General features: G+C 34.6%; 1 long non-coding RNA gene across 2 annotated transcripts; it reads left to right on the top strand.

Moving 5' to 3' along the window:
• Positions 1–12,402: 12,402 nt before the first annotated feature.
• Positions 12,403–17,957, top strand: LOC110787851 (uncharacterized). 2 transcript variants are annotated; one of them, XR_008922053.1, is made up of 7 exons: positions 12,403–12,570; positions 13,022–13,127; positions 14,063–14,110; positions 14,457–14,591; positions 15,601–15,740; positions 15,851–15,942; positions 17,714–17,957. It is a non-coding gene; the product is annotated as an uncharacterized lncRNA (long non-coding RNA). The 2 variants fall into 2 exon arrangements; XR_008922052.1 differs by having other exon boundaries at positions 15,601–15,942.
• The last annotated feature ends 1,011 nt before the right edge of the window (positions 17,958–18,968 follow it).

Raw genomic sequence — 18,968 nt, 5'->3', positions numbered from 1 at the left:
TCTAGCAAACATGCATAATTTATCATTTATTAAGCATTTTATTCAAGTTATGTGTTCCGGCAGGTGTGAATAAAATGATTCCAAGATCCTTAATTCATTGAAGAATTAAGCACATTATGTATTTAGATTCAATTCTAAAATATTTAGGTAAGCAAAGCGTTTGCTAATAGTCTAGAAACTACTCTTGGTTGATAGGTACGTCTAAGAACTTATTAGGTAAACCTATCTCATTTGCCACGACATAAAAGGACTCCTTACTTATATCGTTGAGTTTCACCAAAACTAACATGTACTCAAAATTATTTGTGTACCTTACCCCTTTAGGATCAATAAGTAACACCTCGCTTAGGCGGAAAACTATTACTAAGATTGATGTAAAGGTTTATCCAAGTAAGTGTTATTTTGGCATGGCACCTTTTAACTCAATTTTTAAAGTTTGGAACTTAAGGCTCTTACTATGTTGGTTAGATTTTAATTAAGTGAAATCCTTAATCATGCAACATAATCAAGCCACAATCTCATGCATAATTAAGACATATTTAAAGCAATAAATAACTTAAAACATGCATAAGCGACTTCATCTTGAAGCTTCAACTTCAATCTCCGTCTTGAAAATGGATTGGAAACTCCGTCTTGAATTTCACCATGGGAGGCGCCATTTTCTTCAAATAGGATAAACTATAATTTATACTAATTACAACTATTTGATGGTACGCAGACCATTTTAAAGCAATAAAATTTGGTACTTTAGATCAACATTACATTCAAATTAATGGTACGCAGACCATATTTACTATCCTATTTGGGCCATACTAGTCACTTTCAATAACCTGCAAAACAGTACATATACAATATATACCATTCACCCATTCATTTATCAATGAATGGCCCACATAGCTGGTTAGTAGAACATATTATGCATCACATAAACATTTGCAGCAATTAATCAAGGGTTCCAATAATCTACCAATTATTCAATCATTATTAATTCTAATCAAGTTGTTTTAACCTTAAAGGAATGTAGACCTAATCAAGAGTTTATGACTAAAAGTTCCCACTTAAGTCAAAAAATTTACATGCTTTACTAATTTTAAACATAAAATTGTATTTCCTAGTCTAACCGGAAACATACAAATTTAATTAAAATTTAAAGATCATATAAATTAATAATTGAATCCTTTAATTTAATTTCAGTTGAATTAAATAAATAAATTTAAATTTATTCAAGGTTTTAATTTTAGTAAAATAATTAGTATAAATTAAAATTTATAATAATTAGATTATTCAAAATTAAATTTGGAGAAAAAAAAATTAAATTACGAATTTTAAAGTTAATTAAAATCGTTTCCGAACTGAAAATTCAAAAATTAAATTCAAAGCGCATCAATCGAATCAAGACGAGGTCATGGGCTTGCGCCCATGCCCCGTCAAGTGCACGAGGCATCAATGCCCCTCGAATGATCGCATGACAATGCACGAGCAGGCCACATGCATACGCAACCAGCCCATCCATGCATGCGCGCAGCCCGCCTTGCTCAACACGTACTGGTCTGCTCGATGGGCGAGGCAGCGCGCGCTGTGGCGCAGCATCCATCTCTGCCCACACGCGTCTGCTCGCTCGGCTTGTGCCTTGCCCCCATCGCCCATCGCCCATGCGCGCAGCAAACACGCCCAGGCATCACTGCCTTGTGCGCGCGCCACGCTCGTTGCTCGTTGCATTCGTTCCGCATGGGCAACGAGCTCCCTTGCTCGTCATCGCATGCCCGCACTATACAACACCACTTAAGGGTAACACGTAGCTTCCATTGCTTTGTGTGTGAAAAATTCATGAGCGAATTATATAAAATTAAAACTTTTTAATCCAAATTTATAGACAAATTCATAAATCATATTAATTTCATAAATTTAGGGCGAAAAATCAAAAATTTATTATTCAATTAATTTCCGATTATCATGTATTCAAATCTCGGTCATAAAAATTTAAAATTTATCAAAAATTAACAATTTTTATGGTGGTTTTTAATCATGGATACCTAATTAAATTGTCAATTAATTATGAAAATCAAATCAAATTCTAAATTATTCGAATTTCAACAAATTAATTACAATTATAAATTAGGTTGTATAATTAACAAGCTTAGGCATATAAATTTGTTAAACATATACAATAGGTCAATCAAAAATTCAAGATTTAACAACAAGAAGCACAAATATTTAATTTAACATCTTAAAAATTACAAATTTTGCGTTCGAAAAACTAAAACCTCCGAACAGTCATAGTTAGGCTTCGAATTTGGGAATTATGGGTTAGGTATCAAATCTTTGATTTTAGTAAAAATTTTAAAACGTCGTTTACATGCGAAATTCACTATAAAATTATACGATTCCGACCATTATTGACTAAACTGTCGAAAATTCTGCGAACATATAATTAAATAATCGCACGAATTTGCAATTAATTACAAAAAAACAAAAATTTCGTACATTAATCACCCCTTTAATTCATTGCAAATTCATAAAATTTAACCATGTTAACTAATTATTATGGAATTAATTAGAGGCTCTGATACCACTGTCATATAACTGAATATAAATCATGCGGAAAAACCATAAAGTCAGGAATCCAAATTAATTGCCACATAACAATTAGCATAATTTAGGACACATACACTTTGTAGCGTGCCCTCCCTAGTTGCGCCTGAACCGAACAAGAACAAGTCTAGGACTCCAAATGTCGTCCCTCCGTAGATAGTCCACAGCACGCTCGGATCCGCCTTAGATTTAATTAACTAGAATTGCACCTAAGGTTCTATGTAATTTTCGGATTTTATAGCAAATAAAAATCTGAGTTTTAAGCCTAAAACTTGAATGAATACTTGAATTAGATTGCCCATAAATTGTGAATATGATCACCTATTTATAGGGTAGGGAAATCGGATTCTAGAATCCTACAAGGAATCAATTTAGCTAATCTGAATTTACTTAAATTCAATCACCTAATTTCTAGTAGATTTAGGAAATTAATCTAAACGAATCCTAATCGATCAAGGCTTTGTACACAAACACAAACACACACGCACATCCCACGAAGGGCGCTGTGCGCGCGCGCAGAGCTCGGCCCAGCAGCTGATCGCAGCCCACGAAGGGCGCGCCAGCGGCCTTGCTCGCGGGCCTAGCCTTGCTTCTCGCTTGGCTGGGCTTGCTTGCTTGGTCGCGCGGGCTGCGCCTATGTGCTTGTGCGCGCGGGCTTTGCTAGGCGTTGGGCCTAGCTTCGTGTTGGGCCTTGCGTCTAGCAAGCTCGTCCGCTGTTTATTTCGTACGTCGCGCTTCCGATTAATTTTTCGATTCCGGAATTCACTTCCGATACGAACAATATTTAATATTTCGAATTCCGAAAAATATTTCCGTTTCGAACAAATATTTAATATTTCCTTTACCGGAATTATTTTCCTATTCCAATAATATTTCCGATTCCGGCAATATTTCCGTTTCCTGCAATATTTCAGATTCTGGCAATATTTCCATTCCCGATAATATTTTCCGATACGTACCGTGTTTCTGTTTCCGACAACATCTACGACTTGGATAATATTTATATTTCCGATACGATCCATATTTCCGTTTCCGGCAATATCATCGTTTTCGGAGTATTCATAATTTGCCTTTGACGATCTCGGCTCCCACTGGAACCAAGATCCGTCGATTCCAAATATACATAGATGGAGTATTTAATTCCATTAAATACTTGATCCGTTTACGTACTATTTGTGTGACCCTACAGGTTCAGTCAAGAGTAAGTTTTGGATTTATATTATTAATCCACTTGAACTGAAACGACCTCTAGCTAGGCATACAGTTCACTTGATCTCACTGAATTATTAACTTGTATAATTAACACTGAACCGCATTTATTAGACTTATCATTAAATGCATACTTGGACCAAGGGCATTATTTCCTTCAGTAAGGCGTCCCAAAGGAGCACGTTGATTGTTGTTTCAACTCAAACAACAATGGCATTAATTTATGGTATTAATTTATTAACCAAGATTAATTTGGAGATTACTAGCAATAGGTTTTGCTTACCTAGAATCTTAAAATACTTAAGACATGCCAAAGCTGCTTAAGGATTTAGGACTTTTAGGGTCTTGGAATCGTTTCATTCATTTTGGACCATGTTTTATTTTTTCATGAGTGAAATGTTTAATAGCTTTGATGATTGCGTGAATTCTTTTATTTCAAGTTATTAAAGTATGATGAATGTTATATTTTCTAGTTCATTTTGTAGAATAGTAAATCTTCAACCTTATTGCGTTCGGACAATAGAACTGCGATATTTCCTCGGTCGATTGGTAACTATTTTTGAGAGCGATTCTCAAAGAAAAGGAGAGTGAGAGCGTATCTTGAATGCTATTTTCTTATAGTGATCTTCATGGCTGTTTTCAAACTAAAATTTGAATGGTACACCAATTGGACCTCATATATTCAGAATACTGGGTAGTTTTGGAATAATGAAGTATTGAGTTAAAGACTCATGTATAACCAATGGTTAACAACCAAATTTCTTTTGATTCGATAATGAACTAGACTCATTGGATGCAGTCATTTAAAGTGAATAAAAGAAAGGGACTTTGTAAGCATAACAAAGTATGAAGATCAAGCAAAGAGTAAAATATTTAGGATTATGAAAACGTGTTAGAAAGGATAGGAAAGGGGAACAAAAGAAATGAATTCAAGATTCAATTTCTACCTTGAAGTTTATGCAAAAGAGAAACGACTTAGCAAATAAACTCCTATGGTATTAGATTACCGCTTGAGGTTCTAACTCTTGTCAAGAACTAAAATTCCGGGAGCTAAGTCTGGTTATTGACCTACAAGTGGGAAATGAAGCAAAGTTGTACTACATTAATAGTAGGGTCATCATGTTTGTTTTAAAGTCCTTCTAAAGGCTGGAACTTAATGGTATTATGTTCCATTAATCATCATAGTCAATTTATGTTAGGACAACAGAAAGACTCGCATTCAAAGTAAACAAAAACATTTGTTCAGTGTTTATTTGAATGAAATGGTCATTTAAGGGTTGAGTCATATGATTGATTAATAAACAAACGAATCTCTTCATACTCAAACTTCAGAAGGTTCAAATCAAACATTTTTATTTATGTTCCACATATCTTTGGCAATGTCATACGACCATATCAACAAGACAACATTCTAAGATTCCATGGCATGGATTTCTGAAAGTTGGTTAATTTAAGACACGTGGGTCTTGCTTGTTGAACATGACATTGGAATGGACTATTGTTAGAAGTTTCTAGAAAATCAAGTTCATGAGCCAAAGATGGATTTTATGACTTACCTATTTCACAAGAATTTGAGAAAATATGGCTATATTTACTCAACGTGAAATATGTGAAATGCTTCAATGCGATTCACAAGAGGGTATAAAATCAATTTGGCAAGAATTTTGGAACATATAGGCTGGGTCAAGGTGATGTTTGCATGAGCCAAGAAAGATTATCTAGATTGTTTTTATGGCATTATAACAATCGAAGCTCCATAAGAATATGGTATGTCCAAATGGAGAAATTAGAATCTATTTCGATTAACGATAATCACGACTATTTTCCTATATAGTTTCTAAATGATACTCTCAAGTGACTATCACACTAAACAAAGTTGTCAAAGCTAAGGATAAGATGTCATAAGGATTGAACTTCAGTTCAGTGTATCTTTTCAGTACATATATATCTAGGGTTGTCAAACCCAGTGGGAGTTAGTGTTTACATCAAACAAACTCAAGAATAGATATATGTTTCTTTATGAGCGACTCATAGAAACAAAAGGTATTGATTCTACCACAAATCTGAGAACATATTGTTGTTGATTAAGATAATGTCTTTTAGGAAACCATCATATTTCCAAAAAGGCAAGTGGGAGAAAAATGACCTCGAAAGAACTTCGAGTCAAGCAACAAAAAAATGTAGGATACTTAGGAGTCTTTGGAAAAGCTCCGTACTTAGAAGTCTTTGGAAGAGCTTTAGGAAGACTTTAGAAGTGCTTCAAGAGAATCCTAATACTCAAAGGACTTGAGTAATGTCTTTATAGACACCAACGTTTGATGTTCAATACCTAGGTAAATCGTATAAGGAATAGAATTCAACCAAGATATATACATAGATATCTTGAGGAATGAAAACTATTAAGACTTTGAAAGTGCTTCAAGACCATACGACTTACAGGTTAGCTACGACGAATTAAAAATTCCCAAGTATGGTTTGAGGCCATCAAAAACCTAAGTATGGTTCAAGGCCATACAAAATGGTTTAAGGACATTTCATCCAAAGTACCTTCATCTTAAGAATTAAATCTATGATTTGGTTGATTTGCATAAAGGGTTCACTCCCATTAGTTGCAAACATGTTTTTTAAACATAGAATGTTGATTTTGCATAAAGGGTTCACTCCCATTGGTTGGAAACATGTTTTCTAAACATACAACATTGATTTGCATAAAGGGTTTACTCCCATTGGTTGCAAACATGTTTTCAAAACATACAGAGATGATATTGTATACACTTACAAAATAGAAGCTAGATTGGTGGTTAAAGATTGTAAACAACTTCACGGCGTTGATAATGTTGAAATCTTTTTCACCAAGTCGGAATGCTTGAACTATTTTGGATAAATCTAGCGATCATTGCATATGGCAATTGGAAAACGAAACACCTTACTCAATTGGACTTGTAGAAAGGAATTGTGTACATCACATAATGTAAAAGTTTTGGATGCTAGATAAAAGAGCAAGCTTAAGAAATATATTCGTAGATTAAAGCATGCAAGTGGGAATTGGACCATATTTTTCTAAAAGGCTATTGAGAAATCATACTTTATGAAAATATGGATCATCTTACAAATGAGGAGTTTAGTGGGAGCTAAGTCAAGTTTATTGGTTCTATATATGAGATACACATCTCTCTATTGAAAATGACATTCAAATTCTAAATAGTTAGATTGGAAAGTATTTGTCAATATTAGAACCATGGCGAAACTTAGAACATACTGGATTAAAGATCTATTGGATAGGATCTAAAGCGTTGTTTGGATTCTGTAAAAGTAATTACTAAATCAAACACAATTGAGAGACGCAAAAGAGACTCTCAACCCAAATGAGTAAGTCTAAGTTATGAATGCTTTAACTAAGTATAAAGCTAGGCTGTTATCACTAGAGTTAAGCATGAAGGACCTTGAAGAGGTGCCTTCACCTTATATCACATGGCAATGCCAAGACTTTAGCAAGATTCAATATCTCTTGAAACAGAATAAAGCTAAAAGTCACATGGATGGATTTTAAAATGCGAATGGTTTTTGCATTACAATCAATCATGTATATACATAATGATAACCAATTAAAAACCTAATTTTAGATTCACTTTAGAGGAGGATTACAAAAGAGCTTTGTTTGGGGGGCCATGGTTCATCTTGGATCATTACATAATGATAACCAATTGAAAACCTAATTTTAGATCATCAGTTAATACATTTGATAAAATAATGGTTTGGGTTAGATTTGCAGAATTACCGGTGGAATATTATGATAAGGACGCTTTGTTTAGCATTGAAAAAATCATAGGAAAAACCTATATATTAGGGTGGACTATGCGACGGATAAAATAACATGAGCTAGGTATGCACGAGTTTGTGTTGAAATAAATTTGGAAAAACCATTGGTAATGAAAGTTTGGGTCGGAGGAGATTTGCAATCCATAATATATGAAAATATAGATGCCTTATGTTTTGAGTGTGGAAAAATATGTCACATCAAGAAAAATTGTGCTAATATTACTAATAGAATTAATTTTGAAAAATATGATAATAATAATAATGGAAATTACCAAGAACTGGAGTTCCAGGCTCAAGCTACACTCATGCTGATAACGATATTAATGTTGGAGGAATAAATGAGAAAACAGAAAAGGATATGGATCAGCATGATTATGGCCCATGGACCTTAGTAACCAGTACGAGAAGTAACAACAGTAATAAACACATGGTAGATAATCCTAGAGGAAGAAATGCTGGAAATTCATTGAATAACTCAAAAATTAATGAGTACGGAAGAAATAAAAAATTTCCATTTAATGGCTCAAGAAATTTATCGGTGAATGCTCCCCTGCATGGGAAAGGTAATCACCCTTCATCTTCCGCCCAATCAAAAAATATTTCTACTCCAATTGAACAGCAAGAACATCTTCACAATAATGAAGCAAATATTTTGTCTACCTCCCTAAGGAATTCCAGTGACCAGAGTAAAGGTGTTTCTCAACACGTGGCCCAACTCTCGGAGCAAATGGATGCCCCCTTTCAGTTTCTTCCTCTGAAGTTCTTTTAAACCCTTCCGTCAACCACTCTTCAAACACCACTCTCTCTCTTCCTCTTACCTCTTCTTCTTCCTCTGCTCCATCTCCAACTATCAATCAACTTCCTTCTTCTCCTTTACCTCCCTATGGATCCAAATCAAGCCTAGAAATCGACATGCATGGAGTTGAATTAATTACCGACAACCACCTATCAGCGTTGCCCGGTTCAGTTTCGGAAAAGGAAGGATTATTGTAAAATACCAGTGAATATTCCAAGGAAACTTCCAGAGGATCCATGGGAGATGATCTTAGGTTATGATACATATAACTGAATATAAATCATGTAGAAAAACCATTAAAGCCAGGAATCCAAATTAATTGCCACATAACAATTAGCATAATTAGGATGCATACTCTTTGTAGCGTGCCCTTCCTTGCTGCCCCCGAACCGAACAAGTACAAGCCTTTAGGACTCCAAGTGTTGTCCCTCCGTAGAAAGTCCACAGCACGTCCGGATCCGCCGTAGGTTTGACTAACTAGAATCGCCCTTAAGGTACTATCATTTTCGGCTGATTTGAGGCAAATAAGTGACTGAATTTTTTGCTTAAAATTCTCTCTTTTTGAATACTTGAAACTCGTTATAAATTGTGAGCATTAATCACATATTTATAGGCTATGGAAAAGGTATTGGAATCCTACTACGAAACGAATTAATTAACTAGAATCTAATTAAAACTCTATTAATTAATTTATCCAATAGGAATAGGAATTTAATCATTAAACGAATCCTACACGATTTAGGTTTCGTACGGAAGCACAAACACTTACACGAGCATGACCCGCAAGCGCAGGCTATGCCCGCGCAAAGCCCACGGAGCCACGAAGCCCACGCGAGTGCGCTGCAGCCTAGGCGCGCGGTGGGCCTGGCGCAGCCTTGGGCTGTTTGTGTGGCGTGCCTTGCTTGCTGGACGTGGGCCTGTCTTCGTGCTGGGCCTTCGTCTAGCAAGCTCGTCCGATGCTAATTCGTAAGACGCGCTTCCGATTAATTTTCCGATTCCGGAATTCATTTCCGATACGAACAATATTTCGCATTTCCGATTCCGGAATTAATTTCCGTTTCGAACGAATATTTAATATTTCCGATTCCGGAATTATCTTCCGATTCCGATAATATTTCCGATTCCGACAATATTTGCGTTTCCGGCAATATTTCAGATTTCGGCAATATTTCCATTTCCGATAATATTTTCGGATACGTACCATGTTTCCGTTTCCGGCAACATCTACGACTTGGATAATATTTATATTTCCGTTTCCGGCAATATCATCGTTTCCGGAGTATTCATTTATTTGCCTTTGACGATCTCAGCTCCCAGTGAAACCAAGATCCGTCGATTCCGAATATCCATAGATGGATTATTTAATGCCATTAAATACTTGATCCGTTTACGTACTATTTGTGTGACCCTACGGGTTCAGTCAAGAGTAAGCTGTGGATTAATATCATTAATCCACTTGAACTGAAGCGACCTCTAGCTAGGCATATAATTGACTTGATCTCACTGAATTATTAACTTATATAATTAACACTGAACCGCATTTATTAGACTTACCATTAAATGCATACTTGGACCAAGGGCATTATTTCCTCCAGTCTCCCACTTGTCCTTAGGGACAAGTGTGCATTTCCTAATTCCTTTGTCACTCGATGCTTGCTCTTGAACATAAGGTAAGAGTTGTCATCCTTATTATGTCCAGAGGTGTTTCTCGGTTTCAGAGTTCAACTTATCAAATAAACAGATAATCATAGCCTATGATTCATCTGAGCACGGCCATGCATTTTACAGTTTCTAGCTCTCCGAGTGGCCTTGTACAACTTTTTAGCATCTTATCCGGATTTATGGGAGGACAATCCCAATCTTGCGATCTTGAGATTAGACTTCGTTTGATAGGTGATTACCGAGCGTTGCCTTTATAGCCTCCTTTTACGGTGCGACGGTTGACAACGTCAAAGTAAGCAGTTCTCAAACAAGTAATCTGAAATCACTCAGGTATTGAGGATTAGTGTCTAATAATTTTAATGAAATTTACTTATGATAGATTTTCATCTCTTACAGCAAAGTTTCATAGGTCTGTCCGATACTAGTCTTCCCAAAGTAAGTATCTATGCAAATGATTGCGACATTGCCATGTCCACATAGTTCAAGAAACAGAACTACTAGTCATCTTGCATTCCAGTCGTCTAACGTTTTCTATGTGTCCATCTTTATAGAAAACTCCGACCAGGGACCATTTTCAACTTTTGACATTCAAGTTCACTTGATAGACATTTCTTAGTCACAGGACTGGTCCGAAAAGTCTATCTTGAATATATCGTCAAATTGAAGGTACTCACCATTTAATACTAAACCAAGATTAAATGGAATGTGAAAATACATTTCATATATGATAAATGTTCAACCCCAATGTTTTACAACCATGGGCCTCGAACCCATCTTTAAAACAATTAGTGGAATTCAAAACTATGCTTGATTTCCAGTGCCACAATGTGAGTGTTGTTTCTCACTTGTTGAATAGGTTTAGTTATCATGCTTTGCCAATCTTAATATCCTTTTCATCGAATGTTCTTCGAGACAAGATGATAAGATCTTTTGAGTTTTTATATTATGTGATCTAGTCTTTCTTACTTCGGTAGTGGTTGTAAGCATTTTGCAACGAAGAACCATCAAGTCAGCAGACATGTGATCCACCCAAGTTTAGTGAAGAACTCTTAACTTAAACAACCCTGTTTTATTGATTCTTAGGCAATAAGTACTTTTACTTCAACTGTTCAGGTTGCTAGTGATGCTTTGTTTGGATTTACTTATCCAAGCAGTTCACAGATATGCAGAAGACTTTCCATCTGTATCTCAGAACATAGAAATTAATAATTAATTTCCCACGCAACAACTTGATCATGGTCTCCAATCTATGTTGCCATTTCAAAACACGATGCATATAGCTCGTTCTTGCCAATGGTTAACTCCAAAGGAATCTTTCTTGATCCTTTGCCAGTGTTTATGCGTGTAGCATCAATATTTAGCACATCTTTATTTCCTTGAATCAAGAACTATTCCTATGTACCTTTTCAAGTACCATAAGTTGTTCTTGATCTCAATCTAGTTGATATTTACTTAGATCAATAGAGATTGGTATATGTTCGTCATGCCTAAAGTCATACGATACGTTTTTGGCGATCCTCATATTATATCATACATGATAAATTCTTTTGCAGAATAATTCCCAATTGAATTCTATTCATGTAACTCTAGCTCCTCTAGTTTCAGTAGATACTAAATCCAGCTAAATTCTTTGACATATAATATAGGTGAAGAATCTCATTAGATTCTTTGATGTTTAACTTAGTAAATGCTTATACATAGTTCAAACATTCTTTACTTAGATTTATTCACATGGGTCGAATATTTCTAATGGAGTATTTCGTGTTTGATTTAGTAAATGCCATTACTTAATCCAAAACAATATTATAAGATCTTTGTAAATAGATCTTAATACCCAGTATGTACTAAGTTTCGCCATGGTCCATCATTGATGAATAATTTCAAATCTAAGTCATTAGCATTTGAATGTTATTTCACAATAGAGAGATATGTGTGTGATACACATAGGACCAATTCAGTTTTATGTACTCCCACTAAACTTCTTATATATCTATAAGAATCATGTACATTTTATGAAACTAAAATAGTTATTAGCTTCACTAAAATACAGTTCTAATTCCCAATTGCTTGCTTAAATTTGTACTTAGATTTGATAAGCTAACTTTCATTTTTAAGTATTTATTTGGATCCACAAATCCTATGACACACTACAAGAAAAATGTGTTTTCGTGGCGATTACTTTGTAGCATTTTCACATTCGCTGTTATAGTTATATTATTAGGGAAATAATGTTGGTAACCGTACCAGTTTGCAATTTCCATAGTAACCTCTTGAGTAATCGCCACTAAAAGCCCAATAGAGTAACCCCGCTCTTATTTTCACGAACTTTACTCAAAATTTTCATTTCCCACTTCTTTGGCAGTTGTTCCCGCTTTGACTGTTTCTAGAACTAGGGTTAGGAACTCATATCAGTTGCTTTCTTTCAGATTTCGTTCGCTATCTTCTTCAATCGAGTCACAACAGTATCAGCAAATTAAGAGATACAATGTCGGGTATGCTTCGTTTTCTTTTCCCTCTCTCAATCTGCTCATACTATGAAATTTCTTATTTCTCTACAACGAAATGAATTTTATTCCTGATAGATTCAATTGTGAGTTTCAATTTAGGTTTTTGTTTTGTTTGATCTTCTCGGCATATATAGAAGGATTAAATCGTGGATTCTGACTTTCGTTTCTTTTTTATTTTTCATTTTTACACTCTTATTGACATATCAGTTTTCTTATTTAAATTCCTATTAGAAAAATGGTAGATTATTGTACTTTGTACTTCGTAAGCCATATAAAATAGTTCTACTCCTTTCTAGTCTCATGTGTGAAATTGTGTTGCTTCAAATTGTGCTTAAATTCAGAAATTATTATGGATGGTTAGCTATAAATCATGTTGTAAGTTGTTACCTCAAAGATTGCATATTGTACTTATGTTTGTTTTTGGAACACATGGCAGTAAATGAAATGAAATGAAGGGCCATGGAATCAGAGGTCCCGGAACTGGAGACACTACTAGGGAATGTTGAGCTTTAGGCTACTGATTTTGGTCTTTTATAAGCCTGGTTAGTTTCTTTTGGGTTTGGTCTTTTTATTACTAGTGTAATTAGTAGGTTTTGATCTTGCTATTTGGGTCTGATTTATGATACTGCTTTTGTTTTGTAGGAAATGTTAGTTGAATTTTGATTATATTTTGCATTGGTCCTTGATTTTGTAGATTCCTATGTAATATTAACTTGTTTATACAAGGGTTTAGCCTTTGAATTTATATGTTTGAGTGAACCCAAAGGATATGCGTTCCTTATTGTGTTTGCTGATTATTTCTTTAAAAAGTGTTTGATGAATGATCATGACACACTGTTAGGGAATTCTAGTTACATTCTTGAGTAAATACCTACCGAAGGATGAAATCGATTTGAATGGTTTGGAACTGATGATGGACAGATTATGTTAATTAGTAGTGAAGATGCAGAGAACCAATGTCATTCTAACGTCTCTTTAGGAGAAACCTAGTGTGTACATATTGTGCAGTTGCTTCCTTTTTCACAGCTGAAAGAGGGGACGGTCATGAGAAGGTTTTATTTTGATTCATAGTCGTACACTGTATTCAATAGAAGTTACAATGTCCAAGTTAGTGGTGAATCATATATTTGCTGATGATTTTTGTTATTGCAGTTTGTTGTGAAGCTAAGCTTTTCAGTAATGCACTGCGTTACTAGTCACTAGTGGTTCTTATAACTTCGCAAATTCATGCAATAACTGTCTCACTGTTTGGATATGAAATTAGGGATGAAAATATTCACACACATGTGTGCCTAATTCAATGTTGGTGGTTTGTATTTTACATTTAATTGTTGGGACAGACTCTGCAAACAAATTGTGACTTTAGCTGATTATGTGCAAACTTTCTCTTTCTCCTTATCCATCTTGATCTTTCTCTATTATGATTTACTTTTGAAGAAATTCAGGCATTAATTTGAAAAAATTTTGCTGATTACAGGAGGTGGTTGAAAAGTTGTATTTAGAGGTCAATATATTGCAAGACGAGGTAAAATATTTTCTATGTCCCCCCGGTACCCAACTTACTTTACTTGTTATATAGGGTGATGACTTTGTTATATTCTTATTCTTGAAATAGTATTATCTCTCTTTGGCTAGCTTTTTTTATAAAAGAGAAACATTTTCACGGTCAACCTTTTTTACTGCTGCAATTTTTGTTACGCTTTTTCCCTTGATACTTTGTCTTTTGGAAATTACTGATAGAGTAATCATTTTCTGCGTTTATATATTTCGCTGGTGGCTTCTTTAACTATGCAAATAGTATAGTTATTTACTTATTTTATGTTCTAATTTTTGAAATTACTTTCTGAATTAATCTGTCTCTTCCTTTACAGCTGGAAGGGGTTAGAACTGTGAAAGGATAAAGAATGAATTTCCCACAAAGAAGGTTGTTTTGGATGATCATGTTGAAGTTGAGAGAAGATTTAGACTTGTATTAGAAATATGCTTGGGGGCAAGATGAACTTCAGGTATTTCTTGGTGATACTTAGAACATGTCACTCTTATAGCTTAGTTATTCAAATGAAAAAAGCAACTAAGACTTCAACACTAACTAAATATACTCATCTACGAATTATAAGCTTTTGAAGTTCAATTACTCCACTTAAGCGACAAATGTTAAAATTAATTATCTGCACAAAAAACCTCATGATAAGAAGCTAATTTAACAAATGTCCATGAACCTAATATTCCGCTTGTTTTATACTGTAAAGGAAGAACAAATAAAAAAACAGTGATAGCTAAATCAAGATCATTTTTAAATAAAACCATTTGACATAGAATTATAAAGTGGTCCTACATGCAGCATCATGCAGATCAAGAAATAGAATAATTAAGAAGAGATAATCTAAGACTTAGGATATATGTCTATATAGTTTAAATGGTGGAAATATCGTATAAGTTGAAGTCACATAACACCTAATGCCAAAAATTTGAGAAAATAAAACAAAACAACCATATGTACTCTATCATAGTAGTCAACTGAATAGAGCTATTTAATAAAAGATGTTACCAGTCACATACCATATGTGTTTTTTGTTGTTGCAACAGTATCAAAGAGCACACTACCATAGTAGTCACTTTTGTCTTTCACCACAAGAAGTAAAAGAACCGATGACAGTAGTAAAATTCATCATTGCATAGTTCATTTTAAAGATCTGTAGATAAAAGAAAATGTCATTAATTATGTATTAGTTCATTGCAAAACAATAAGTAGGAGTATATACCCTGTACATTCATCCAGTCTTGCTAATTTAACCATCAAACCATATATCTATGAAGAGCAACAAACAAATATTTGAATATAATCAATCTAATTCAACAAAGTGCCTAAGAATAAAAAGGAGTAATATGCAGATGTTCCTTTGACCAGACTTAGACTCTTATGTTGTAGTTGGGTTCTTTTTTGCAACTGATATTTCTTGGAGTTGTTTGATGTATGATTTTCCCTCTCTCTGCTGCTGTGGTTTTATTTTGCAGAGAGGCTTCAGTTCCTGCAGTCCTGTAGGGGTTAGCTGCTTTGATTTTGATAGCTATTGCGCTGATCAGCTTTTTCTTCTGTTTCTGAAAGATGGTAAAGTCAGTTGTTGGTTCAGTTTGGATGATCTCCAGCCAACCCGGTATACTAGTCTTGAAAACATGTTTAACAACTATCGTAATCTACAAACTATCTCTGGTTTATGGGAAGCCAATTCACTCTATCTAATTGTCCTTTACCCTGCTTGATCAGAGCTGTCATTTTTGAATTTGAGTGATACACCTTTACAATGCGATGAACTTACTCAGCTTCTTTATCACTGTCTAAATCTTCTTACTCTTTGGGTACGCATCTATCTCCTTTTTTTTAATGTTAGATGAAATATCTATTTACTTGTGGAATACTGAGCAAATTAGCTACCTCTTTGTGTAGTCGATTATATAAGAGTATGATCCAAATTGTTGTTTTGGGAAGAAAATTGCAATTTCAAATTACATGGCCTCAATCTTCTTGAATGTGTCTGCATGATTGTCATTTCTCACGCTTCATTTTTGTTGATTCATAGCTTGGTTTATTCTTACATCTAAATGAACTTTAGTCTTCTAACTCAGTGTAAAATCTTGTCTCGATGCATTTACGTCATATGGATTGCCCTTTATCATTGATGATTTGACTTGCAGTTTGGTTGCTTGTAAACGGTCATAAACCTGTGTAATGGTTCTGCACTCGGGCATGACTATTTAAACATGTATGCTTGTTAATTCTCAGTTTTTGGTTTCTAGAATAGCTAGCATTAAAAATGGAGTTTTATACGGTTTCTATTATAATAAATAAATAAAAAGTTTAAAAGTGCAGAGTGTATCTAAGCTGTTTCTTGGCAGAGTAGAGAGGCTATTTCCAAATACATTAGAACGAAGCTAAAATTGTTGAAGGCACACTCACATTGTTTTATTTGAGGGTTTATTGTTAATAGGTGTAAATCAGAACAGATCAGGTCAGAACAAACTTATCAAAACAGAACTGGTCTGAACAACATTGATCAGAACAGAACTGGTCTGAACAGAACTGATCAGAACAGAATTGGTCTGAACATAACTGATCTGATCTGAATAGATTAGTCTTTCTAAAACGTGCTGGCTTTGAGGTTTTTGATTATATAGATGTTGAAAGTGAGTGAGACTAGGTGAATGAGCAAATCCTTGTTGTTGGAAAGGAGGAGGTCAGAAATTGGAACTAACTTCCTGTTGTTGCGCATGGGAATCCCCTACAACATGAACTTCATGCTCATGTATTTTTCTTTGTTATCATTTTCTCTACTAGGGCGGTAAAATTGGCTACTTGTTGCTCGAGCTTAGAGTTACCCACCTCCTTAACCTGATGTAATGAAGCGGACTTAGTACGACCTTTACTTCCACAATATTGAGAGTTTGAAGCCATGTTTGCAATCAACTTCTTTGCTTCATTCGATGTCTTATCAACCAGTGCCCCACCACTTGCAGCATCAATCATGTTTCTATCCCCAAGTGTCAATCCTTCATAGAAATACTGCACTAGTAGTTGTTCATTGACCTAATCTGTTACAGGCGTGTTATACTGATATTTTCTTGTTGCATGGTAATAATGGCAGAATCCTGATTTCACACCATACCTATAGTCATTGGCTAAGTGAAAGACACACAAAAATTAGGTCAGAACTAAAATTCAACATTATAGCACCCTATACAAATCTAGGTCGTGAATATATTCATTCCAGTTCACCGCACTATTACTTCTGCTTCTTGACTTGATTGGTTGTCTGAAAGTGGTTGTTTCACTGGTAAAGGCCGAAAGTGGTAAAGGCCGAAAGTGGCTATTTCGGTACCGTCTCCCAAGGTTGTGTTGCTGAAATTGGTTGTCTGAGATTGTGTAATGAGGGAATTGAAGAGGGATTTGAGGTTTGGGTGTATAAACCAGATGGGTCTGGGAATTTTGGCCTATTGTACAATGATGTAATGGCATCCCAATTTACGCTAATCGTTTGGCTTGCTATTTGTATGGTATGTTGCGGTGTATTGATTGTAGAGTAATGTTTTCATACAAGTGATATTAATTATAGTACATTCTTTTGACTTGCAGATAACTCTTTATTTGGCAAGCGGTGAAGTCAGAATTATTTGGGGAAGCACATGACGTTATCGAGTTATATTGTATTAGTTGCTTCGTTGTTGCATTGTAGTAGTTAATTAGTTATTTATCTAGCTTGTCATTGCAGATTAGTATATAACATTTTCTTAGGTTTTTAAGACTATTAGACAATTATATATCACCTATGTAATGACTTACTTTGTATGACTTATTTATTTATAATATTATTTTTATCTTATAATTATTTGTGATTATACTCATTTATAATTATAATTGTCAATATGCTTGACAGCGACAACTTTTGACAAGCCATTGTAAAACTAAATTATAGTATGATCTATTTTGTAGCGATTATAATCGTCGCTATAGACTGTCAATTTGGATTGTTATTTTAGCAAATGTATCAATTACGAGATTAATAGTATCACTTAAATTTGCAACAAAGAGTAACCTATAGTAGTGATTATAATCGATACGATAAGTATCTAATAACGTCTATTGCATTCGCTACTATAACTACCAATAGTATCGATTCTTTTGCTACTAAAACTAATGTATTTGGTATATGAAATCAGGGAATTATAGCGATTATAATCGCTACAATAATCGATACTAATATACATAGTATTTCGTATCGATTATTTTGGTCTACCCCATTGAATGTACTAATCGCTACTAAAGGTTATGGCAACGGTAGCTACCGCCTCGAATAGCTAATTGATGGGGAATGTTTTCGTAGAGAATATATTCGCTACTAAAGGCCAATATAATCACCACGAAAGCCCTTTTTTCTTGTAGTGACATGCCATGTACATAGTTTCTTCCAACATTTGATTGAGGAATACGTTTTGTCATCCAATTGACATATGTACCAATATGCAATCATTGCTTGAATTATAGACTTGAGCATTACGATTATGCCTGATGTTTCAACACAATCCACGCCGTGAATTTGCTTGTAACCTTTAGCAACTAATCTAGCTTTGTGTGTGAACACAATTCCATGTTTGATGGTTTTTATCCTTAAAACCAATTTGCAACGAATAGGTGTTTAATCTATTCTTGAAAATCAACAAGTTTTAAATTTTGTCATCAAAACATTAAGTATGTTTTATGGCCTTTAACCGTCTAAAACATTGAGTCTATATATGGCCTCTAACCATTTTAGGGAATCTATATTTCGTCATAGCTTTCTTACAAGTCACAAACTCATTAATGATAATAGTTTGACTGCAAGTTGTAGGTT

This window comes from Spinacia oleracea, chromosome 5 (genome assembly GCF_020520425.1).
Source record: "Spinacia oleracea cultivar Varoflay chromosome 5, BTI_SOV_V1, whole genome shotgun sequence".
Classification (NCBI taxonomy): domain Eukaryota; kingdom Viridiplantae; phylum Streptophyta; class Magnoliopsida; order Caryophyllales; family Amaranthaceae; genus Spinacia; species Spinacia oleracea.
The sequence above is the reverse complement of the archived record's forward strand: the minus strand, read 5'-3'. Positions and strand labels throughout refer to the sequence as shown.